Source organism: Mustela erminea, chromosome 7, assembly GCF_009829155.1.
Source record: "Mustela erminea isolate mMusErm1 chromosome 7, mMusErm1.Pri, whole genome shotgun sequence".
NCBI lineage: Eukaryota > Metazoa > Chordata > Mammalia > Carnivora > Mustelidae > Mustela > Mustela erminea.
Window position 1 is genome coordinate 94,232,477 of NC_045620.1, and position 27,979 is coordinate 94,260,455.

Below are 27,979 nucleotides of genomic sequence, written 5' to 3' on the forward strand. Positions count from 1 at the left end.
TTTTTTGAAATATTTACATATAATTCCTACACCAGAAGCACATTTTAAGTTTAATTTTATCTTCAATATGCATTTTACATACAAATATATTTTCAAATGCACTTTAAAAATATTATCTTTCTTTGCTCTCTTTTTCAGCGAATTTCTTCAAAAGAGTTATTTATATTCACTCCTTTGTTTCTAATCTTTTTAAACTCATTCCCATTAGGATTTCACCCACATATCTCTAGAATTGCTCTCAACAAAGCCGTAGCCCTACATTGCTAAATTCAATATCGCTTCGAATTTTACTTGACCAATAGCAGCATTTGGAAGAGTTGATCACTCTCCTACTTAAAATGTGGCCTGCGATTGAATCGGATAATTTTATCTTCTTTTGGTTTTCCCAACAAAACTGGCCACTTGTTTCCATCTTTTGCCCACCCCCTCTTCTCCCCAACCTCTTCTTTATCATGGATTGCCCTTGGGCTAAGTCCTGGCCGCCTTTCTCTGTCTACACTCCTACCTCTTTGCATATCCCATCTCTGGCTTTAAGTGCCTTCCACATGCTAAATATTCTAAAATGGGTTTCCTCAGGTCATTGTGGAACAACAGAAGCAAGAATCCTGCTACCTGGACGTCTCTACTTGGAAATCTGACACCACAAATTTGACCTCTGCCAAACTGAAATCTGACCACTGTTCTACTCCAAGTTGACTTAACTAGCATCTGTTCCATCGTAGTTAATGGAAACTGTTTCCAATGGCTCAAACCAAAAGTTTTGAAATAACCTTTCTTTTTTTCATAGCCCATTATATGGAATTATGTGAGCTCTACCTTCAACTTATGTTAAGCTAAAACCTCACACCTTTTACCACCAACGCAGCTAACACCGGGTCTGAGTCATCCTCATTTCTTACCTGCAAGGTGATTATAATGCCATGAAGCCTCTGTGGTCAGCTTCCTGACAACACTCCTCTACTATGACTTTGCTCCTTTTTCATTTCTATCAAATTGCCTCTTACAGTTCTACAGCTACATGGAGCATTCTCCAGCCTCCAGCTTTCTGTGCTGACCATTCTCTCTGCCCACAACCCCAGCTATAAGCCTGGTAATGTTCTCAATTGCTTTTAGTGTTGTTCTAATAGAAACTTCTCACCCTGCCCATATAAAAGATCCTCTTTACCTTGCTCTACTTTTTCCTTTTATTCACTACATTTGTTATCTTCTGTCATAGTCTATAATTTACTTTATGATTATGTTTATTTTTTATTATCTGTCTCTCCTATAGATGAAAAGTCACCTGAAGACAGTGGTCCTTGTTTTTTTCCCTGCATTCCTAGCACTTAAAGCAGCAATCTATATATATACACATATCGTCCAAATGTAGGAGAAATTAAGACCTGTATGGGTGCACATAGAGATAAACATTTACCTGCTCTTCCTACCAGAATTTAGACTTCCATTACTTTCAAATATTTCACTGTAGAAAAGTGACTTTCTTCCAATAAATGCCAGGTATATTTTGAAGTTTGCAATTCTATATATTTTTCTGAAATCTTACATTTCAGTAGCAGCTTATCTGTTTGGAAATGCATTCTGGATAGGGTTTAAAAAAAATACTCTGGACCTAATTTTCTGATAATACTGCACTCTGAAAAACTTTAACTTTCTTGCCATGGGCAGTTGCTGAGTCAACTAAACATCTTCCTAGACCAATTGGATATACTCATCCCTGGAAGCGATACTTGAGTAGTGACAGCCACTAAATCCATTAGAAAATTTACAAAGATGCATTTAGTCAGTTTTTTTGAGTTCTGTTTGCAAATAATCAAATAAATGAAAACTATTATCCAAATCCCATCCTAATGGGATCACTACTGTTTTACAATCTCTACACACTTTCAAGGTTCAAAACCTTAGTTACACCTATGCTTTACCTTTGTTTCGTATTTTTATTTTGTTGTTTATTTACTCCCTATCTTTCAAAAGAGATGTAGGTCCCAGAAGAATACTTCTTCACTTACAGGCATTTTCTCATTGACTTTTCTGTCCTAATTTCTACTTATCTTTAAGCTTCAAAGAACATTCTGGGAATATTGATGTACCCTTTTGGGTGCATTATTCTTGTTTTACACAGTTACTTGTGTTGACTGTTTTTTACTATAATTTTATTTATTGACCACACACAATATGACTAATATCGGACTACTGCTCAGAGGGATCCAGATCATAAAACTCAAAGACCTTACTATTTGGTTTTATTTCCTCATTTTTACGAGTTTTAGCGTGGAAACAGTTATTAATCTCAGTTTATAGGGAAATTTTACAGCTTTTACTGTTGATGAGAACTTCATAACTTAAAGACCACTTTACTTAAGAAATCTATTCAAAAGGGCATCATTCATATACAGAACATAGGTTGGTGCAGAAAATTGCTGTTGGCTTACTAAATCAAGGACTGGCAAAGATAAACCAGGTGTGAACACACACACATACATGCGCATATTTGTATTTCTCACCTTATATAAAAAAATCAAAATGAAGTAGAGAAATATAAAATTACACCCACTTCTATGGTTCTGACATTAATATCAGAGAAAAAATATCTTTCTACTTTGAACATGTTTGCCCTTTTCTTCAAGACAATATGTTGCACATTTGCCCTTTCACAAATATTATATATACAATGCAAGGAGTATTTTATCACTTAAATTTATTTTCTATATTCTACTGTTTTAGGAGACCAGCTTGTTATGCATCTCATATTTGAAATAATTTCAAGCCTTTATACACCCTCAAGAAGGGAAAAATAACTCAGTGATGTATTGATACTGTAAAGGTTATTGTTTTACTAATTTATAACTTTTTAAAACTACGCCAAAACACTTATCTGATTGATATAAAAATGCTTTATTTTGCAAATATGTGTTTTTAGTAAATATGTCCAGATTTGTTCATTATTTTCTCTATGAGCAGACTGGAAAATTCAAAGACCTTTAATTTTCCACAAAATGAAAGTTAGCATGGCGGAAATTTCACAGTGCACAAAATGTAGTAGGGATACAACATGGTTCAGCACCCTAGATGCCCAGTTCATCACTCTAAGGGGCTCAGCATCTACTCAAGCTGAGACAGTGGGATAGTCTACATGCTAGAGGTCTAGAGAAGAGCCTGTGCTTCCTTGAGATCCCAAATCCTAAGTCACTCTGAAGGGCTTGCTACATAGGCACCAGAATAATCTAAAAGGAGCCATCAAATTGAGTCAAAAGTTGTAGCCATTAGAAAATCTACCATACATTTCACCAATCCTCTATTTCAATAGTGACAGCCAGTAAAACACCCCAAAAATAAGAGGAAATCAGCCACACGGCATGGGAAGCCAGCCAGTCCTGGGAAGTATCAGAGAGTCAAGCAATGTACTGTCCTATTCTCTTTTTACTTCTTAATGAACATTCAGTGAAGAACAATGAGTATAATGTTCCTTCTTACCCACTCTGGTGTTGAGTGTTGAATGCACCTGATAATCTTTCATAGTAATAGAATGTCCCAATTTTTAACTGGATAGAAGGATTTATTTATTTATTTGGTAAATCAAGAGTGTGACTAAGCTCTCATCCATGAGATATAAGCAGACCGGATGTCCAACAAACATTACTTAAGAAAAAAAAAGTGACTTTGTCTTTTGCCCATCTCCAACTAGTTTTACATTCTGATGGCTGTAATTTTGTAAGCAGAAAGAGTTAGGGGTCTCCAGAAAAAGAAAGGCAAGACTCAGTTTTCACAACATTCAGAGGAGTCATTTTAGGCGCCCAGCTCTTTGTTATCTTTGCCCCTACTTGCCCAAACACACTTCTTGCAGAAATTCCTAGGAGGTGTCAGAATTACAAAGAAATGCAAAAACTTCAGTAGTTAAAAATTTTAAGGGAACAAAGGGAATACAAAAGCTAGCAGTCTCTAGCAGGCCAGGAAATAGCTTAACCATACCAGAGACAATAAATCAGTGGTTCAAAACTCCCAGTGTTGTTTCAAAAGTATGCAAAAGCCTGCATTTCTTACCTGAGATAGGAGCACAAGACCCCTTCTAGTATATACTATTTGGGGGAACATGTCTGCAGCCCTTTACCCTAGTCAGGCAGTCATCTCTGCTTCCTTATAATGTTAAAGTCTTGAGGAACACAAGCTTCATTAACCTAATACAGCATGTTTTCTAAGTTCACCTATGCAAGCTTATGCTCACCTATCCACGTGATGATAAAGCTCCCTTTCTGCATATGCATCCTAAAACCTAAGTAAAAAGAACCCTTCACTCACTCCCGCTTGAGGACTCATGGCTTTGGAAGTTGTTCCCTGTGATCTCCTTATTTGGTGAAAATAGTTTGCTTTGTGTTGACAACTCCACCTGGTGTAGTTTCTATCTGCCACGGACTCATTTAGTTTTGCTACAGTATAGATTATAATGGCTGGACTACTAGTAACCACTTTGAACCCTGAGGACAAAGAAGGAATGTAGGGTGGAGAGCTGAAATGATAGGTCCTAAGGACTTGGTGAACACAATCTCCACAGCAGCCTCCAGGTTTTTATATGAGAAACAAGTACCTCTCTTGTTTAATTATGTTGAACTGGATTCTCTCTCATGGCAGACCTAATTCTTACTATCATATTTTTTGTTTCCCAGTTTACTGTAATATTATTTATGGGAGAATTACCTTATTTATTTTTCAGCTCCCTGAGTGTTTTACCAGTGATGTGTCTACACTATCAATCTTATATCTAGAAGTAATGGTTAAGAGCATAGGCTCTGGAGCTTGACTAACTTTGATTTGCCCTTTACCAGATGTGTATTTATCCTCTAGAAGCCTCATCTGGTTTAATCACAAATAGTTATAATGACAGTACCTACCACATAATGTCATGAGAAATAATTTTGATTCTGAATATAAAGGCTTATCTCAGTTGGGAGCACATATTAAGTGCCCAGATTTCTACTACAGATACATATGCATGTGTAAAATTAAAGTTATATATTTTTTCTGAATTATGAGGTATAGGCAAGCTCCAGATCATTAATGGAGGCTGGAGTTTAATACCTAACAATGGTGGTGATAATTTTATACACACACACCTTTGTATATACATTTAAATAAATTTAAATTCCAAAATATCTATTGTAAAGTCAAAGTTGTTGTCTTTTCTATGAGAAAAAATTTGCAATGCCTATAATATACAAATGGATGCCTACATGTAGCTAAAGTTGAGCTGATTTTAGTAATTTCAAAAGCAAACCTTTCTCTCTATTGCTAGAAAAGAAATATTTTTATATGTTAGATGAGCTAGATTTAAGATTTTTTTTTTTTTTTAAAGATTTTATTTATTCATTTGACACAGAGAGATCACAAGTAGGCAGAGAGGCAGGCAGAGAGGCAGGCAGAGAGAGAGAGAGGAGGAAGCAGGCTCCCCGCGGAGCAGAGAACCCGATGCGGGACTCGATCCCAGGACCCTGAGATCATGACCTGAGCCGAAGGCAGCGGCTTAACCCACTGAGCCACCCAGGCGCCCTAGATTTAAGATTTTTAATACTCAAGTTTATGAAGAAATATTTCATGGGACTATTTTTCTTTAATATTCCACTTTATTATTTTTAATATCTATTTATATGCAGTTAATAAATCACAAAGTTTTTTCAGTGATACATAAAAATACTTTCATAGTCAGCTTTTATATTTGGATTTTTTGGACATTCTTTACCAACAAGTGTGATACACTAACAATGGCTTAAGAACCATTGTTTGAAAAGTTGAAAGAAAAAGCATCCTCCTCCCCAACACATTTTTTTTTTCTGCATTAAGGATATTACTGGTAAATTTTTTCAGGTTTTGAGTCTGTCCTGCTTCAGTAAAAGATAGATTAACTTAAGCTAAAAATTATTAAAGATTTATATAATTTCTTATTTCTTTGAAACCCCAAGTTATGTGTTAAAGAATAGTAGTCTGCCTTTGTATTCTAGGGAAAAACTAATTGCCAATGTGCCATTTATTCATTTTCAGCAAATGCTGTATGGAACACAGTTTTCTGCCTGACACAATTCCTTTAATTTTTACTAAGAAAAATGTGTTCAACTAAAGAGAACAATCAAATCATTTTCTATTTCAAATTGATATCATATTCTCTTTGTCTATTTTCAGCACTTTGTACATCATATAATGATTTTCTGCTTGTTTAAATGTGGTTTCTTATCACAAACTGATTAGCCAATGTAAAATATATGAGGCTAAAATGGTTTCTAAATGTTCTCAGTTCCTAAATCTTTTAAATATTTCCAGTTTGCATGAATATTCCTATCCTCACAAAACTTATATGGATAATAAAAAGCCAAAATGAACAAACTCTTTTATGCTATTGTTATTGCACTCTATATGAACCAACTTTTTTGAAAAGGGGAGAAAGCATGTGAATCAAATTCAGATTAAAAAAAAAACTATGAAAGATTGTCTTGTTCACATTGATTAAGTAATTCAGAATTGCACTGAAGACAGACAGTAAAAAGCAATAATGATAATAGAAAGTGTTCATGGTACATTTTAATATGCCAGGCAATGTTCTACACACTTTTCCTATACTCATTCATTTAATCAGTGTAATCATCCAAAGAAGTGGACACCATTATTTGCAGTCCATTTTATAGATGAGAAAGGTGTCCAGGAGAATGGCAACAGGCCCGAGGTCTAACATTATAGAGAAGATGGAGGCAGTCATCAAGCTCAGGCTATAAACCAAAATTTATGATTTTCACCAACGTATTTTATTGTCTCTTAAATGTTGAATTTCTTCTAATTTTTAAAGCATTTTTTTATGTTTGTTTTTAAGAAGTTAAGATTAAAGGTCATACATAATAATTTAAAAAACCTCTTGGTGCAAGACTATTCAACCCTAGCACAGTAAATTAACATTACAATTCAATGTCAGAAAACAGATGTTTGTTGCTAGCAGCCATGCTATCCAAATGATCAGAAGAAACAAGTGACAAATAGATGTTTTGGGTAAAATATAAAAATACAACCTTTTAAACATTATAGCTGACTGAGCTCATAATGGAGTAATGTAAATTACCCTAGGCCCAGAAGGAGATGGCGTTAGATATAAGACTAGTAAGTTAATACAAAAACTAAAGCAAGCAGTGTAGAGCTGCTGATCTTGTTAAGCATAAAGCTTATTTGCTGGCAGGCTGAGTTTTAATAAAGGCTCCCTAGACAGGAAACAAGACCTTAAGCTGCACAGCATCAAGGAGGGGGGGTGCACGTGCACGCGCATGCGCACGCGTACACACACACACACACACACACACACACACAGTCTAAGTAGGACTCTCAAAGGCTTATATCCAAGTGAACTGGTGGACTAGAAAAATTGTTCCTGCTGGAAAGGCAAAATTACCACTTAATGAGACTATTTTGGCCTAGGATCTGGTGCGGGAAAAAAACTCTCCCATAAAAATTCCCAACCACAGCCCACTCTCAGCAGTTAGGAATTTAACTTTACAATTTCCACATGGTCTGGAGAAAAAATTACCAGTCAATAAGTTCACTTAAAATTTTCCCCAGTTGATAGTAACCTAGAATGCCTGGTTGAATGAAGTCCAAATATTTTCCTAATGTAGGGACCCTCCACCAACCTTCACAAAGTCAGACTCCCAAACTAAATCCCAAGAAACCTGAACTCACCTTTTAAAATTATCAAATACATGAAGTGAGCAAGAACCATCAGGAACATGAAGAAAAGAACTCAAACACCAACAGCATAGGGTAACGGCCATAGAAATAATCGGATGGAGAATATAAAATGAGTACGTTGAAAGATAGAATCAAGAATAGAAAGGCATAGAGTATTACTAAAAGAGAATGGGCAGTTGTAAAAACAGATCTACAAAAGAAAAATCTAATCATTTAATTAAAAGAAAACTCGATAGATATGCTAATTAAATAACCAAAGAGAGAAAACGAATACACTGATAGACATATATGCAGAAAATAAATAATAGAAATTTGAGAGTATGTAAATACATGTCTTTGCATAGGTTCTCCTTTTCCTGAAGCAAAATATCAGATGTTAAACCTGATGGGGGACCGCAGTCCCAGGGAAGTACAAGTGAATGGAAAAGGGAGGCTGAGCAGAGAAGATTAGTCTTTAGATTATGTTAAGACTACTTACAAATCAATAAAATAAAGATAAATATGGGGAAAATGAGCAAAGCATATGAAGCAGCAATTCACATGAAAAATTGGAAGAGCCAATAAAAAAGGAAGTAGTATTTAACTCCACTAACAAAGAAATTAATATTAAAACCATGATGAGATACCTTTCATATCTATGAGGTTGGCAATAATATGAAAAATTTGGTAATGTCGAATGATAGAGAGTAGGTGTGGTGGTTGTTTAAATTGATTGAGAGCATTTTAGAGAGCAATTTGGAATTATCTAGTAAATAATATCAACTCCTAGGTATAATCTAGAGAAACTTTTGTTCAAGGAGACATTCATAAGAATGTTCATAATAGCAGTATTATTTATCACAGCAGGATAATTATATACAAAATACCATCCCTCTATTGGAGAATGGAAAAATAAACTGTGATGTTTTCATGATTGACTATTGTACACCACTGAAAATAAATGCATTAGACCTATACATGTCAAAATGAATGAATTTCATAAAAAAAAAACCCACAAAAAAATCCCCAAATATATTGTTATGCCAGAAATTTACAGAATAATACATATATCCTGATTTCATTTATATGCAAATTAAAACTTGTATATCGCTATTGTACATGGTTTAAAGATACATATATATATTCTTAAATATCCATATACCTATATATCCATGTCTGTCTTTCTTTCTCTCTATCTACTTAACTATCTGTTGTTTATCTACCTATCTAGTTATCTATCCAGTTACTAGGAAAGAGAATGGGATGCAACTGGGAGGGGTCCCCAAGACACTCCAATAGAATTTATCATGTTTTGTTTTATTAGGTGTATACTGGTCACATGAAACTTGTTCTCTACATTGTTTGTGTGTTAGAAATAATTTATAATGGATGTTAGGTAATGGAGAGAGAACAATCAGACTAACATGTAAATGTCTCCTTACATCAGAAAGTTGAAATATAGTAGTTGGTATTGATTATCATAATTAACTGAAACCTGTGGACACTGGGTACTAATATTCAAAGCATTTGAATATAATGAAAATTCATTTAAATTTAACATTCATCTGAAATAATTTTTAAATGAATAAAATAATATTATTCACTGTCATTTATGCATGTTTTGTGAATGTAGAATATAAAAGTGCATATGCGTAACTTCCTAAAGATTATAACATGGGCATTTTATAAATAACATCATTATTTCATTAATAGCTGAATAATCCTTTCTCACAAATAATTCTTTTCTTTCCTTAAGCCACTCATTGACTTTTTTCTCATCCTTTGGTGTCCCCTTGGTCCTTTGACTAACATGCAATGAATTTTCTGTCATTTCTGCATCATTTACACATTAACCTTCTTGTCAGCCTCATCACACTCTTTTGACACATTTGCATTAATAATGTTGACTATGATAGAAGAGGGAGTATCCATCACTTTTTCAAGAATTTATGCTAACTTGGGTTAAGAATTTATTTTATGCCATTAAGCACTTCATCAGTCACAATACCTTGACATGCTTTTCTAAAAACTAAACTTCATGCTCCCAAATGGGACATGTCCCAATTCCTAGTCACTAACACTGTAAAATTTCACATGATGAATCAGAAATATCACCATGAAGGGCTCCTGTGGCAAAAGCAGTGTTGCTGAGTTGAATCATACTTTTTAGCTTTAATACTAGTTTAATGCAGGAAATAACAAGGATAGAAGACCAAGTTAAACCTCACTATAAGGAAACAAACACCCAAATCCAGAACGTGGGACATTTTACCGGACACATAGCCTGACTTCTTCAACAAAAATACCTTTAAAAATAAAAGGCAGAGATTCTTAAAACCTCTTGAGGTGTTACATTCAAATGCAATGGGAAGTTACGTTTAATTTGGTTCAAAATAAGTAAAATATTGGGAAAAAATCATTAAAGCAATCAGGAAAAGGGAAATATGGACTGGGTATTAAATGATACAGAGATATTTTTGTTTATTTTGTTAAATGAATAACGGCATAGGATTTATTAAAAATACTTATATCACTAGGAGTTAATACCAAAGTATATGCAAATGTGTGAATTGCTTTAAACCCTTACTAAATTAGTTCGGATTCTTTCAGCTAATCCTATCATCCAGAAATTTTATTATTTCATTGCAAGATTAAAAATATTCATTTGGATTCCTTTAGGATATAGCATAGTGCTATATGCACAGAAGACTGAAAAATATTTAAATGAATAAATGTGGGAAACAATTTTGGGTATTGTAAATAAAATATTTGTTCTTCAAGCAACAGACATATATATATATATATAATACATACATATGGAAATTATATATGTAAAATATATAGAAGATATAATATATAGTAATATCTATTTATGAATATTGCTTAAAATATACATGCTCATATATGCTAATATATGTATGTATATCTATAATATGTATATCTATAATGCATATATATTTTTATATATATGTAAAACCTTAAAAGTCCAGAAATAATGACATTATCAGTACCAGAAGTCCTCATTATATGAAAGTTGATTTTATCTAAATCCGTATTTTGCACACTAAATGTAGTAGACAAATGCCATCAAAACTGCATGATGTTGTTAGCTTAATAGTAAAACTTTTAGGTTTTTAGATATATTCTGGTAAGCAATATTTCTATATATGACATGTGTACTATACCACACATGCACACATCACATTTAGCCCATTAAAACCTTCAGGCAAAAGTAGTTAAATACTATTTGTGGTAGTTATTTACTATTATTTGGAAGCCCAAAGCCCACCTTTATTTTAGAATCTACTTTTTTATGTGATTCTGCAAACTGCCTTTCCTACATTCCCGGAGTGCGTTAGTATTCTGTTAGATAATGCTAATGGCAGGAACTAAGGGGAGACTGCCCAAACTAAGGGACTTGCTTCTTGCTTTCCAGCTACCATCCTAGTTCTGGCCGCGGACAAGTGGCTCCAGACTATTTCTTTTTGCTGTTTCTTTTTGCACTCACAGCCCAGATCCACCACGTCTTCTTAGCAAATTAGAGTACCACACACATTACAGACACCCATCCTCTGGTTGTGATACCCTATGGTCCAAGTACTAGTCCCTACTCTTTCGTCAGAAGCCCTAGCACCTCTTAAACTTTTCTTCTCCCTTACCTCCAACATCAAGGCACTGTATCAATGTATCTGCATCTTGAAGCTCCTGGCTTTAGTTAATTCCTTTTAATTAATTGATTAATTTATTAATTAATTAATTTTTACCTGGATTCCCGCTTTCTGCTCTTAAAAACTTCAGGTTACTTTGGAGTTTCTCTTCTGCTCTTTGAAAATTCTAATATCAGGGTAAAGGTGTACTCTCTGTTTGAAACATTTAATAGGTTTTCCTAACTAGACCCAAATGAAACACATTCCAAGAAGGGTGTTCTTAGCACATATTAAACCTACCATTTTATCAAATTATTTTCTAAATGAGCAAAGGAATGCAAAACTGACATCGAGTGAGTGGCAAATACTGTTTGCCCCAAATCAAGGAAATTTTCTGTAAGATTGTGAATGCCTAAAAAAGACTGAAGGAAGGGCTAAAATCAATATGAAATTCTGGAGTTTTGGGGCTGACTCAGGAAACTCAATATGTGGGAAAGGCTTCCCGGTGTTATTCCTGTAGTATCACATAGTAGAGGTCAACAAACCATGGCTGGTGTGACAAATATATCTGCTATCTGCTTTTGTAAATAAAGTTGCATTGACACATAGTTGTACTTATTCATTTATATATTGTCTGTCAGTGGCTCCTTTTGTACTATCAAGGTAGACATGAATAATTGTGACAGACATATGGCATGAAAACCTAAAATATTTACCATTTAGCCCTTTACAGAAAATATGGTCAATTCCAGATCCAAGGGTGACAAATGATGTCATTTGTATTGAGTAAAGTTTAACCTCAACATTTATTCCAAATATTAGCCCAGGTACAAGAATTTATATGGATAAGACATTGCATTATTTCATTCACTATGGGTTTCATTAAAGGCCAAGGGGCAGCAGGCTGAACATCAAAGGTTGAAGCCACTGCCATTAATTGGTTCAAAGGGAAAAGTCATGATATTTGGAAAAGGAAGATATCACTAAATTAAAAAAAAAATTAAAAAAATAACAAAACTGGGTTACCACAGAAAATAAAGAAACATTTTAGCTTCCAGAGATACTACAAATATGAGAGAGTACACAGTCAATTGAAGATTTAAGTTGATGAATTGAATCTAAACTTTTTTCATCTTGCATGTCATGAAAGATTTAAACAACTCAATGCAGTCTCCAAGAGAATTCCCAGCCACGTGAAAAGTAGCCACCCATCTGTAAGAATAAAAAAATATTTGTTCACCGGGCACATGAATAGATTTAGCAGAGAAAAGGGGACCCATCTTAGAACTCTACACTAATACTTCTTAGAAATAGATCTGCAATGTAAAAGGTTAAAACTATATTGTGTTTTTAGTTGGCATTCTCAATGTAATTTGGAGGGTATTATAATATATTATGACAATATGCAGTAATGAAAAGATAACACGCTGAGTGAGGGAAAATTGATTCAGAGGGAAAGTCTGCTCTATTTAAAAATATAGTGGGGGCAGTAAACCGCAGATCACAAATTTTAGGAAACTGAATTAATTCATTAAAAGACTTCTCCTAGAATTTAGATAGAATGGATTCAAAGACAAGAAAGAGAAATGATAAATTGGATGAGTCTCTGCCCTTAACTAAGCCTGGAATTCCAGACTCAAACGTTCCTCTGCTTATTTGACAATTCCACTTGAATATCTAAGAAGCATCTCAAATTTAACAAGATCAAAACAAAATTCTATATTTCTGTTACTCTCAAACCAACTCCTCTTAGTTAATAGCACTATCCTACATTTGCTCAAGGCCCAAATCTAGAAGTCATTGATTGCTGTCTTTCCTACAACCCCACAAGGAATCCATTCACCCCTTCTGCCTAAACTTATCTCTAAATCATGACCACCTTCTGTACCTTCCTTCCACCTCTGCCTTCCTGGTCCAAGTCAACATTATCTCTCATCTGAACTGATATAAAAGCCTCTTCTCAGTGCTCCCTGCTTCTAATCCTGTCAGCTAGCAATCCATACTCCATAGGGCAATCAGTGATCTTTTGAAAGTGTCAATCAGATCATAACACCTTCCCACCAGATTCTCAAATTGCTTCTCTTTGTAAGAATAAATGGCAGGAATCTAAAGACAATGATGGGAAAGGTTTTAATTTTCATAGGTTCTCCCTTAAAAACAGACGGGACAACTAGGAGAGCAGAACCTCAAATCCACATATATGGCTACAACAAAAGTAAATGATGACATATTCCCAGAAACCTCAAGGTATAATCAGATGGTAAGAAACCATGAATGGTGAAAGACCAGGGTTTATCAGCATTTGTGCAGAAAGCAGCATGGGATCAAGCAAACTGAAAAGAGAAAAATCCCTAAATAGTCAAGAACTCCTCACTGGAAAAGGTTATGAGGCCAGTTTGATGACAGCAGTTAAAATGGAGATGGTTTCCCTCCACACTAATTGTGAGTGCCAGGGTCCCAGTGTGAAACTCTCAACCAGCCATCATTCCCTTCTGATAATCAGAACATCAGAGAAAGAATGTAAACTAATATGTGTAAAATTGTTAAAGAGAAGAAAGAAGACTCAAAACGTGAGAGCACAAAAAAGGCCCGGGGAAAGTGAAAATAAAGTCATACAACTTTTTGAGTTGAAAAATAAAATTTTAAGTATTTTAAAGAACTAAAGACAGAATTAATAAATGACAAGATAGATGTGAAGAACTGACTCACACTGCAGCACAGTGTTAAAGAGATAAGAATTACATATATAATACACGTTTCTAATAGCAGTTTAACAAATGAAGGACAGACAACATGAGGGAGAGATCAATGCAAAGACAGACAGCTCTATTCATATCTTTTATATCTTTTATATTTTCATTATTTCATAGTCACATGTTTCATAACTGAATAAAGATATGAATAATTAGAAGCAGACATCAAAAGAAGACCTAAATGAGATAAAGAAAGTGAGCTCCACATCTAATCACATGGGAGTTAATCCAAACACAAAAATAATGAGTAACACTGATCAGTGAGAAATAATGAAGTACCAATAAAGAAAAGTCAACTGGAATTTTTCTTTTTCTTTTTTTTTTTTTTTTTTAAGAATTATTTATCTATTTTAGAGAGAGAGAAAGAGAGAAAGAGTATGAGCAGGAGGGACAGAAGGACAGAGAGAGAATCCCAAGTGAACTTCGCAATGAGTGCAGAGCTCACTGTGGGCTTGATCCCAGGACCCTGAGATCAGGACCTGAGCTGAAACCAAGAGTTAGATGCTTAAAAACTAGGCACCCCTGGACTGGCTCTTTAAAATACTGAGGAAAAATAGCTTCATCTTTGAACTTATACTCAGCTAAACTATCATGTGAAAATCAATCAAATAAACAAATAAGTAAAATTTTAAAAAAATCTTCAGACAACTCAGAATCAAAATCTACCAACAGACTGAAGAATCTCATATGAGATGTTATATAAGGAGAATAAAATTTAATCCAGTGAGGATTGTTAATGAAAGTTTAAATTGATACAAACAGAATGCTAATGTACATGAAATTTTTAAAAAAAGTATCCATGCTTTTTGCACAGGAATTCTTATCTATAAGTCTTACCCTAATACTTTTGCTATGCATACATGCAAATATTTTCCTACAAGAAGGTTTCAAATTGTTTCATTATATTGAAATCAGAAACACTTTTGACCTTCAACAAGAAGAGACTCGTGAAATATTGAAATGCTATGCTATCATTAATCATGTTTTCATAAAAAAAAATCTGAAAGCATGGATAGCTGTCTCAGGGATATTAATTTCAAAAGCAGCTTATGTTCTTGTACAGTTTGTTGAAATATTACTAGAGACATATCCTCTAAAATATTTAGATTAGTTATCTCTGGTAAAGAAATTGTGAGTACTTTCAAATTGCTTTTTTTGTGCCTGAAAATATTTTAAAATTATTTCTACACCATACTTTTTCCTTTTGTACTCAGAAAAAACATTATTAAAAATAAATGCTATCTGAGGGTATGAACATGGCCTCAGCTTTTGAACATTTGAGGACAGAGAATATGAACAATGCGTGTTTGAGCCTGAAATATCTGCTCTGATTAGCTTGTGAGTGAAAGGAAGTGTTCGGAGTTTTTCTATAATATCCCAGTACCTCTAGTTTCACATGTTTAACTCAGAAAATGTGTGAGGCAGGAGGAGAAATAATGGAGGTGAAAAGTACCTATGGGAATCCAAGGCTGTTTCTAAGGCAACCAGATACATTCTAACTAATCTCAAAATATGATCACTTATTGTGGTGTCTATAATGTAAGCATATAAAAACTAACTTTTAGTAAATGTTATGTTTGGTGATTATTTCTGTTTATTTCTACTTGTTAAAGTTTTTCTTGCAGATAGAACTTAAAACTGGCTATTTTTTTTGAATGACTGAGAAAGAAATTAAGCTTCCAGTTTCCACTGAGACTGTAAGTGGATTATAAAATGGAAAAATAGGGGCACCTGGGTGGCTCAGTTGTTAAGCATCTGCCTCCTTCTGCTCAGGTCATGATCCTAGGGTCTTGGGATCAAGCCCTACATCGGGCTCCCTGCTCAGTGGGAAGCTTGCTTTTCCCTCCCCTGCTCTCGCTGTTTGTGTTTCCTCTCTCTCGATGTCTCTCTCTGTGTCAAATAAATAAATAAAATCTTAAAAAAAAAAGTAAAGTGGAAAATATGTGTATCTTATTCCCATATTTATTTTAAATGACTCTACATAATTAATACAACTCTAGTCATGGATATCATATAGAAAAGTCATTCTTGTTAAAAGAGTATTTTCTCTTTCACATGGCTGATGCAGTTAATAAATCTGTTAACAGTTCTTCAATGTTATACAAAACATTCTATTGATTTTTTTTAGTGCAACATTCAAGAATCACTGATGAAGGGTTTGAACAGATGAGGATTCATTCTTATAGAAATGGTGTGTAACAAGCTTTTCCTGAGGTTAATATCTATTGGACAGAGATGAAGAGGGCATGGAGCTGAGGACCCTGAATTTAACCCATTAATCCTATAAAAGCACCTTGTAAAAAAAGGAAACCACAAATTCTAAGTAGAATGCAGTGTGATTTGGCAACAATCTGATTTATTAGGCAGACAGAGAAGGAGGTCATGTAATTGTTTTAAAATGCAATGTAGGGGCGCCTGGGTGGCTCAATGGATTAAGCCGCTGCCTTCGGCTCAGGTCATGATCTCAGGGTCCTGGGATCGAGCCCTGCATCAGGCTCTCTGCTCAGCAGGGAGCCTGCTTCCCCCTCTGTCTCTGCCTGCCTCTCTGCCTACTTGTGATCTCTCTCTCTGTCAGATAAAATAAGTAAAATCTTTAAGAAAAAAAAAAAGATAAAATGCAATGTAATATGGTCAATCTACAACACTGGTTTTGTACTCTAATACCTCTCACAACAGGAATATAAGAATAAGCTCCAATTTAATACTAAATCAGTCCATGAAGAGCAACATAAAAGAAAAAAGAACCTAAATATTACTAAGTGTGTAATTATTGCATATATATTTTTACTGCATTTCAGGTAGGACTAATCATAAATGCTTGAAGGTTATTTTGAAAATTAATATTATAAATTTAGCAAGACTATCTACTTACTTTCTAGCCATGAGGAAAATAGTCAACTATGCTTCATTTCCTTTTTTCTATATGTGGTATAGCATGACATGCTAACTTTTTTTAGAGTATCAGGAGAATTTCAATGGCTGATAATATAGTTCTCTGAAGTCTGACAAGATTCAGCATCCTATTTTTTATACAGTCAAGACTTCCATTTTCTTTTCATTTTATACAAAATCTAAGGAGTGAATTTCTGCCCCCAAATACTTAACCTCTCTTTCTGTTTTCAAAAGTAACCAAAGTTTTTATGTATTACTCATTCACCCATTTCAAGTCAAAAGTATAAAATTCAATGATGTTTTAGTACTTTGCCAAGCTATGTAACCATCACTATAAATCATTTTTAGCAGATTTTCATCACCCCAATGAGATCACTCATGCACAAATACTGTTTACACACACATGCACATCTGCCCCAGGCAAATACTTTCTCCATAGATTTCCTTTCTCTGGATATAGCATATGTAATCAATAACATGTGGCCAGATTGTTTTCGAGGTTCATTCATGTTTTATCATGCACCCATGATTTTAGTTGAGAAATAGTATTTTATTATACGGATATGGCTCTTTTTATCTCTACATTCATCAGGTGATGAACAGAGAGTTTTGTTTTGTTTTGTTTTTCTATTACGAATAATACTGCTATGAACATCCACATATAAGTCTCTGTTGGACATAATGATTTCAACTATCTGTGTAATTTTAAGGAATCCAAACTAAGATGGGAAATGTACAATGTTAGGATGACTCAAGAGAGGGCAAAAAATGTCACATTATTTTCATTGTAAAACTTAAAAAGTCTTATTTAAATATTATCTCTTATATGTTTTACTAATATATGCATCCTTCATTTTATTTTACATCATATTTTACATATTTTACATCATATTTTACTAACATATGCATATAATAATATATGTAATTCTTCATGAGAATTGAGGACATACTTTAGACACTATATCTAATAATTATAAATTGCCACATCAGTTTTTCCAAAAGTGACATCTTTCCTTTTTTTTCTTTTTAATGTTATATCATCTGATCCATACATGGATGGCAAACAGATGAGAAGTAACTTTTTCTCCATATTAGCAATGAACAAATAAATAAATAGCATTGTCAATTAAAACTTACTCATACGGTTAAATTGGGGGAACAAAATACAATTAGCTGATCTAATTTTAAAAAGTTTGAGTCCTATATGAAATTCACAAATAACATGCACACACACATAAAAAACACATTTTTGACAATGTAATAAGTGGTTAAATTTATTCAAACATGCTAAAGCCTAGTCCTGTTCTAGGTGCTGGAGCTTCTTCCTGCATTCAGAATTCAAGTGTTAATCAGCTCTAAGTGTCTGTGTGCTGTTTAAAAAGATGTGATTGCCCTCTGTAGAACTTACTCTTCATCTGCTAACCTTCCGCATTATGGAGTATAAAACTTCTGCACAGTACCCAGAAAATTGGTTGTTGTCAAAATGTAGAGCTTGTTTCACCACTAAATTACTATTTCCCAGGTTCATTAAATTTAGAAATTCATATTATAACAAAAAGTAAATTTGTTGCCTTCAGAAAATGTTCCTCCTCAAACAGTAACCTCCTTTATTTATATAAGGCCAGAGCTTTGTTCAAATGCTGTCACAGCTAGAAACTGGTAAGTTTGTAGCAATATTGCCCCTGAGAGCAAGCCCATTTCATGTCATTTTGGTTAGGGGGGTGAAAAAGCCTGATAAAATATCCTTAAAAAAATAAAGTGATAGGGGCACCTGGGGGGCTCAGTGGGTTAAAGCCTCTGCCTTTGACTCAGGTCATGATATCAGGATCCTGGGATGGAGCCCCACATTGGGTTCTCTGCTCAGTGGGGAGCCTGCTTCCTTCTCTCTCTGCCTGCCTCTCTGCTTACTTGTGATCTCTCTCTGTCAAATAAATAAATAAATAAAATCTTAAAAAAAAAAAAGTGATAGTCTTATTTCCAAATATTACTAAATAATAGCTTGGCTTAGGAACACTGAGTGCTAATACTGATGTAGTATCTAGAAAAAAATGACAACCTCAAACTCAGAAGAGTATCTACTTTCTTCATGAAGGAAAATTAATTATTTAGTAAGATCAGTGCAGCTGGTAAGTCACTGACTAAACTCTGATTTTATTATTTGCTGTGGTTTATGAGTTGGCAGAGACACCTAATTTCTTTCAATCCTGCTTGTTCACTACTAATGTTCAAAATCTTTCAGTGATGGAAAGAGCACGCAACAATGTTGAGGCTTTGTTATATGTATTTACTTCTGACTTCAGCTTTTGATAAAGTATAATTTTAGAATCTAGTAAAATTCAATCAAGAAGGTGAATGTTCATCACTGAAGGCAACAGCTATGTTCCTAGAAAGCAGAGGGGGTAAGGCTTAGCGGTGCATTAGAGCAACACTACTTCATTTGTTATTTATTAGTCCTGTGAGAGCGAATGACAAGTTATTCAAATTTTTTTTTTTTCAATCTGATTTCTTTTTTTTTTTTTTTTTAATAAACATGTATTTTTATCCCCAGGAGTACAGGTCTGTGAATCGCCAGGTTTACACACTTCACAGTACTCACCAAAGCACATACCCTCCCCAATGTCCATAACCCCACCCCCCCCTTCTCCCAACCCCCCTCCCCCCAGCAACCCTCAGTTTGTTTTGTAAGATTAAGAGTCACTTATGGTTTGTCTCCCTCCCAATCCCATCTTGAATCAATGAAAAAAGTTATTCAAATTTTTTGACCTTCATTTTCTCACATCCCAAATGGGGATAATGGCATAGAGATTCCTTGAAGATCAAATGGGAAAATCCCATAAGGCTACATGGATCACAAAAGTTTCCATTCTAATCAGAATACTTTGAGGAGATATGTTTTCTTTTGTTGTTTTATTGTTATTGTTTTTGAGAAGAAAGAGCTATTAATAATATGCAGTCATGACACTTATAAAACAGGAGTTCCTAAACAAGCTGGGCATTTGACTATTTTATGTATTACACAATTAGCACATTGCTTGGCACTTAGTGTTTGATTAATGCAAGCAAAGATTACTGTTATTTTAATTTTTATATATTTACCTGATAATTCGAAGATCAAATCTCTTTTCAAAGTATTTTGATCTAAGAGCAACTAAGACCGATATTCAACCCAACCATTGTCCTACGGACTTTACTCACAGCCATAGTTACCAAGTAACCACGCATTCATGTAAGCCATGTTTACTTTGACTACTCTACTCAATACTGGGGTAAACGCTGTACACAGAACAATGAAGAGATAGTCCTGCCCCTTGGAGCTTACTTCCTAAAAAATACACTCAGGGGACAACAAATTTCAAAAAGAAGGCCACCAGTGTTTTGTAGTAGGGTTTCAAAATGATAGAAGGTTCTCTTCAAATAAATTTCCACAGAAAAACATGAGAAATGTTACTTTAGAACCAGGGATTCATAAATGTTATAAAGATTTTTTCTTTAATTTGAGTTTATTTTATTCCAGTTTCCCTAGATTAATATTAATCAACCATTTTCCTTGACTTAGAGCTCTAGAATTTTATATGTCACTGTTCTGGGTAATTAATTTTTTCCGTGCTTTTTATCCTACTCTTCAGATCAAGACTGGAACTGAAGTATGAGGATATTCTGGAATACCTGGTCTAGGAACTACTAGGATTCACTTATATTACTATGGATAGCCTACATTTATGCATAACCTTCCTAATCTTACTGCTTTAACAACAAATATCTATATTATTTTAGTCATGGAAATTTTGCTACTGGCTGAACATATCTCCAGAACAGCTTCCAAATGGTGACTCAATAATGCAAGATATTTCTATCTTGAGAACTTACCATCTCTATACTGGCTTCCACAGTCATTCCCTAAAAGGAAGGGAGATGCTAGAAGGTTGAAAAGTGGCTTTAGTCCAGATTGGTTTCACATCATTTGTGTTGATATTCCGTTGGCCCTAGATAGTTGCAAGAGGGCTAGAAAATGTGTGTGTGTGTGTGTGTGTGTGTGTGTGTGTGTTGGGGGGTGGTGGTGGTGATGGGAGTGTATAGACATATTTCACCAGCATCAAATATATCATGCACGACTCTACAAGTTTCTAAAATCACTTTGTATGGGGGCACCTGGGTGGCTCAGTGGGTTAAAACCTCTGCCTGCAACTCAGGTCATGATCCCAGGGTCCTGGGATTGAGCCCCATATCGGGCTCTCTTCTCTGATCTCTGTCAAATAAATAAATAAAATCTTAAAAAAAAATAAAATGACTTGTATGAGATTTAAGAAATTATCATGTGGAGTGTAGGCTAACGGGGACAGACACACTGTAGTTAAATTCAGTCTAGGACTTGAGCAGAAATTGAGGTGAAGGGTGGTAGTGATAACTTCAAAAGATGTGCTTATTAATGAGTGAAGAAATATTTCAGAAAGAAAGAAAGAAAGTTCCAAAAACTACATAAAGCAGAGCTTTTCCCCAATATTAGCTTGATATTATAAAATGGAATATTAAAATGGGTCATTTTTAAAGGATTCAGAAACTTGAGGTACATAAGGTTTTCAAATACTTCACTAATTTTCTAGGTCAATAATGTAATTTCATGCTTCTGATACTTCATTTTCAAAACTAGATAGAAGCATCTCTCTTTTTTCATAAACTCACTTTCTTAGACTCAAGTAAATTGAGAAATATGCCTTGACAATGCTGAGATATATAAATATATAAATATAAATATATAAATATAAATATAAATATAAATATATATATATATATATATATAATAAAGGACAATATTTATCTTGGTAGGAAAACAAAATCTGCTAAAGAATGTCTTTGGCATCTCTGGTAGAGCCAGACATTGCATTCACTTCACTGATGCATGGTATTTGTGTCAATGGAGGAAAACCTTTTTTTCTATCAACTGTTCTTGTTCTTTGACAATCTGAGAACATATAATTTAATTTGGCTTTGTAACAGCAGTCTACAGCTCTTCAGTGCAGAAACTCAAGTGTTCAGAATGATTTTGAAGCAAATCTCAAAAAAAGGAATACAGGAGATGTGTGCGTGTGTGTGTGTGTGTTGGGGTTATGTCTGTGTAGGTGTACTGTTTGGAAGATAATGACAAGAGAGATAAACAAGACAAGAAACAGAGTTTTAGTGTCAACCCTTCACGTCTAGGTGAAATAATTAGTTTTCTGGAAATAAGAAGAAAAAGAATGTGAAAAGACAAATTAGGAGCTCGCCATTTCATTTCATGCTGTCAACAGCTGTACCTTGCTATATTTTGTTTTACATGAGAGTAGATATCTAAATTTTAAGACCAAACTACATATAATGATTGTACTATCAGTTCCTCACCTTAATATCAATATGAGCATCTTTTTGAAATGAAACTGAACTGCACTTAAATGAGAAAACAGCACAACAAATCACCTCTCCTTTCCGAGACAGAGGTTAAATGGTGCTGTTCCTCCTCAATTTAAGGGATAAACAAAGTGTTAAGAAAATATATGTTTATTTTTATGCTTCACTTCAGAAAAAACAACAACAACAACAACAACACATATTTAAAACTTAAAACCAAGATGCCTGCTTGGGAAAATTCTGTGAAGTTTGAATTTACAAGATGGAAAGAATTATTTTAAATTTCTACCAGAAATGTTCTTATACAACCAAGGATTCATAGAAATTATAAAATTATCTTCTTCAATTTGAGAGTTTATTTTAGTCCTGTTTCCCTTGGTAAATATTAGTCAACTACTTTTCTACCATTTGTTATAACTGAGATGATGTTTGGGTTACTGTTTTTTGGGGAGAAGACAGAGGTAGTAATGATCTAGGCCACCTGTGAGATTTTCCACTATAATATAGAGTCCTCAGGGATAAGAAAACCATAAATCTGATTAAAATTACATTTTGGAATAATACAGAAGGCTGCTGATCCTTGTGCAATTTTATGATTATCAATATTAATATGCTAACACTATTTTTGTCTTAGAAGGTACAGACATATGTGATTTTTATATCATGCATAAATATATATCCATAAATGTATATTATTTTATAAACAAATATAAAATGTATTTGTTTTAACAAGTTTCCTATTAAAACTAGAGATCTTAAAGAACTATTAAAGAACTAAAGATCTTAAAGAACCTAAAGAACTATTTCACAAAAGGTACCTGCACAAACATTCCCTGAGTTCAATGAAAACTATTTACATCTAGTAATATACATGAGTCAAATTAGGAATCTTAGTGCAATGCCAAGTACATTAAGAATATTTTTGTAGCATAAAAATCAATGTTATAAGTACTAACAGTAAATTTTTTTTTTAAAGATTTATTTATTTATTTATTTATTTATTTGACAGAGAGAAATCACAAGTAGGCAGAGAGGCAGGCAGAGAGAGAGAGAGAGGAGGAAGCAGGCTCCCTGCTGAGCAGAGAGCCCGATGCGGGACTCGATTCCAGGACCCTGAGATCATGACCTGAGCCGAAGGCAGTGGCTTAACCCACTGAGCCACCCAGGAGCCCCCTAACAGTAAATTTTTGTCTTCAGTTTTCATTTTAGGTCATCTTACTTCACAGAAAGATTCCATGATGTTGGATTCTCTCTCTCTCCCCTTCTGTGTTGTACGGGCATACATCATTCTTGCAATTTGCAATACATATAGCTCACAAAGTCTGATATTGAGCAACTGGATGTTAATATTCTATTTTAAAGCTCTGCCATCCACCATCCATAAATGTTCTTTTCCCCATGAGAGTCTGCTCACTGACTTAACTGAACAAATGATAGAAAATCATCCAGGTAAAAAGCTTCTGTCAAGTAATAGGGAACAATAAGCTCAAGGAGAGGCAAAACTCATAAAATCCAGCAATCTGTAATGAATGAGAAATAATTAATTTTGAAAATATCATTTATATGATTTTATCACTCCAAGTGATTCAGCAATCCCTCAGATTTCCTAAAGACTTTTATTTATTTAGGGCATGTCAAATTTTATATGTATCCACTCTATGAATCAGAAAATATTGAGACTCTGTAATAAAAATCACTGGCATGGTTCAATGTGTTAAGAACAACAAACTAAATGGATTAGAATCAATCCAAATATTTAAAAAATTTTTCTAACAGTGAATATCCAAATGGATTTGCATGTGGGGAACCAGTCATGGAAGCAAATGGATTGACTGAGGAGGAAAACAACATAAACAAACAATAACTACAAACTTTCCCTCTTATATACAGCCCCAATCCCCTGTGGGGAAAGAAAGAGAGACGGAGGGAGGAATGTAATTCATAATTCAGTCTGTTTACTTATTGTTTTGGCATACTTTTCATATTCCTACACTACAGTAAATTAACTTTCCTGTTGAACTCCATTTAATTAAATAGGAAGGTGGTGGTTGTTCTTTTTTTTTCCCCCCTTACTTTCCTGCTTTCTGGCTTACAGCCTCAAGTAAATAAAAAGAGCAGGAAACCCCACCTGAACCATGTACGAACCCAAATAGTTACTGCTATAATTACTAATTACTAAATAATTACTGCTGTAATATTTCTCTCACGTTCATTAGTTTCTATGACTTTTGTGTGGGACTGGGTCTTTGCAAAGAACAGTGATATTAAGAAACAGATGTAGGCAGAAGGTGTTCACAATGGGCTAAGTTCATGAATCTGATATGCAAGTTTTGACCTTAAATATTTTATTCAATACAAATGAAGACAAAACATTTGGAGTGAAATTTGGATGAGAAGTTGTGTTTTTTTTTTTTTTCCTATTTTAGAAATTCTAATTTTATCTCATTTTATTCTTTTGCCTTCTAAAGAAACAATGATAAAAACCATTCCCTACTGGCAGGTAAAGCAGTGATGGACTCAGTTGTCTAGATGTAACCTCAGGATGTCTGACATCAAGGAAAATGAAGCCACAGGAGTGGGAGCCCAGGGGCAGAGCTTTAATCACAAGAGAGATGGAGAAGTTTGAATCATAGTCCTATATCTGGAGGAACTGGGGTCCAAGATAAAGAGAACCCAAACATTTGGATAAGAAAGAAGAAAGGGACAAAGAGTGATGGACTGTGGAAGGGGACTGGAGCTTGTTCGGTGCAACAAGAGCAGGAACCAAGTTAAAGACATTCAGGACAATGTCAAAGCAGCATCAGTAGGACATAATTCTCCCTATGCTGTGACATTAAAGACATTGAAAGAGTAATATTTTAAGTGCCCCTACTTTAAGACCAAATTGGCCATAAATTTGGGCATAGGACAGCACTAGTTTAAAACTTCAACTAAAAATTGAGTGTGAATGAGCAAATTCTTGTGCTTGAAGAAAACTTCCAATGAGGCAGGGTTGAGATCTCTTTCCTATCCAAGTCACAGACCTCACCGTCCATGCTATCTCTGTAATTCCTTGTCAACCTTTGATTAAATTGGCAACATTGGAGTCACTCCCTCTGTTTCTAGTTCCCTGAAGGGAATGCTAGTGGTTTTGATTCAGTTTTGAATTCCTCTAGTGACCAGCACAATTTGTGTAGCCTGATTTTCAGACAATGGAACATGGCAGCAAGATATTCTGTCGACTATACTGGTTTGTTTGTTTGTTGTTTGTTTTTGCTGTGATGCAGTTCATGACATCCATCTTCTTCAGTTCAACATATAACCTGTGCTGACTTTGCAAAAACATTTCTATTGTCAGGCATGTCTTCCAGATGTGTCCTCAGGGACTAGGAATTAGCAAGCATAACTGTGTAGCTTCAGAGCATTTGGGGCCTGGTAGAGCAGGGTATGTTTTAAATAAAATCTCAGTGTGTCAGTTAGTCCTCTCCTCATTTCCTACTCAGAGCTCCTCAAAATCCACAGATGACTGTTCCAGTTGAAATGGGAATCTGGTTGAACAGGATCCAGAATGACTGCCAGTGCCATCATGGATAGACCTTGGTAAAATTTCCTTCCAACATTTTTGGCCATATGTTTAGGGAATCTGCTGTAGTCCTGACAGTTTTAGTAGAAGTTTTTGTTCTCACAATAGAAAGTCATATTTTGGATATCGTACGTGAAACAGTTGCCCTTGGTCCTAAGATGACATCTAAAGATTCGGTAAAGACTTTTTTTATCATTTTATCTGACACCTGGTATGAAGATGAGTAAGATATTCTAGAAAGGCTTTCATCAGAGCGAGAGGAGTATGTGAATGCAGTCCCTCCTTCAGCATTAGAGCATGTAAAGACTGGCACAGATTTGATAGACCAGGCTTTGCTTTAAGTCTTCTACTGTTTTGCATCTTAAAAGGCCCACTCAAGTCAAACCTCTTTTATCATTAGGTTTGAGGTTATTGATACAATTGAGACAGAGAAGTAAACTAGGAATTCCCTGCACTAATGAGTTTACCATATTGAGGATGACTCCCGCAATGTTCTTTCTTTGACATTTAATAGCCTTTATTATCTATAGAGCAGTAAAATGGAAGTACTTGCATTCTTGCATGTCTTCAATGTGTGCGTGTATATATGTGTATCTATATATACATACTGAGAAGGATGCAAAGATATGGGCATTTTAAATGTCAACACTGAAAAATATAAAACATCATTATCTCTAGTTTACATAATTTGAAAAATCATTGTGCATAATAGAAATTTTACTTGAAGCTAGTAACTCCAGTGACTCAAACGAATAAGGGACTATACACACACATCTGTATTTTTTTCAAAACACTCTATACATCCATACTGTAAAGCTATCTTGCCTTGTTTGTTGTTGATTTCAAAGAGACATAACCGAAAAAAAGAATATATTAATAGTTTTCCCAAAGATCAACTGAAAATAGGAGAGACAAAAGATTATATATAAGCATCATTAGCAATAACAAGTCAGTGAGAGAATAAATCTGGGAATTTCCTATTGGAGCCATGGGATATACAATGAAGAGAAGCAGAGAAATGCTTTGGGAAATGGAGGTGAGTTTGGGAAATTCTAAACTTCTGTATCATTTATTGTGTCTTCTTCTTGCCTCTAGTGTGGTATATTTCTCCTTGTGCAATGAAAGGAAAAGGTTCTGTATCCAGTATCCCAAAGGTAAGTAAAATGGTGATTCCATTACAAGAGAGGCTATTTAAGTAAGAAAGATGGATTCCCTTCATGGGAAATCAATTCTCTCAACTCGCTTTATATGGATTTCTTGCATCCTACAAGTAAAATGTGGAATGTAGAGAGAAATGTGAAATGACATAGGGGTCTTGTCAGGTCATTCCTGGAAAGATTTGGAGCTATTAATGGGATCCTCTGGAGGCTGACATAGTAACACCTAAAAATGGAAGAACAAAGTAGATGAAGGTTATCAGGATGATGAAAGGAAAGCCAAATATTTAATCCTTGAAAGGTGTTTGCATCATGGTTTTTTTTGTTTTGTTTTGTTTTCCAGGAAAGGGCTACATTCCTTTGAGTTCAAGATTATCCACCGTTTTTTTTTTTTTTTTTTTTTTTCTATTTCCGAGATCATACTTGAGAATTATGGAACATGCCAAAGACCAAGGGTTAGTGAGAGATTCTAGAATTTATTTTGGGTTCTGTTACTGGATATCTGAAGGTTTCTATACTTCCTTTATGTACAAATCCATCTTTCTCCCCTTCACACCCTTAATCTTTTATTATCCTCTATATATGTTGAAAAACTTAAATGATATGCCATGGTCTCTTACCTGAACATTTTTATTTGACTCTTCTCCTCAGCTTAGATGCCCCTTACTCAGATGTCTATCTTCCCTGGCCTCTCCAAGAATCATGCTCTGAAAGAATCCTGAGCCCAGGCCAGCACTAGCTTTTCTCATCTGCTTTTTAAAATCTCCTGTTACATAGTTGTCTTATAAGTACCTTATGACTCATCATATGCACTAAAGAAATATTCAGTGACTAATCAAAAGTACTCATTTAAACTTAATTGCATAGATCATCTGAATCAATAAACTAATACATTAC

General features: G+C 34.5%; 1 protein-coding gene and 1 long non-coding RNA gene across 4 annotated transcripts in view; one reads left to right on the forward strand and one right to left on the reverse strand.

Moving 5' to 3' along the window:
- Nucleotides 1–27,979, reverse strand: part of LRRTM4 (leucine rich repeat transmembrane neuronal 4) — a 700,608-nt gene that overhangs the window by 317,857 nt on the left and 354,772 nt on the right. The window lies entirely within an intron of this gene.
- On the forward strand, nucleotides 634–27,843 carry LOC116595821. The gene is made up of 5 exons (XR_004287876.1): nucleotides 634–906; nucleotides 16,218–16,280; nucleotides 23,561–23,812; nucleotides 27,021–27,079; nucleotides 27,734–27,843. It is a non-coding gene; the product is annotated as an uncharacterized LOC116595821 (long non-coding RNA).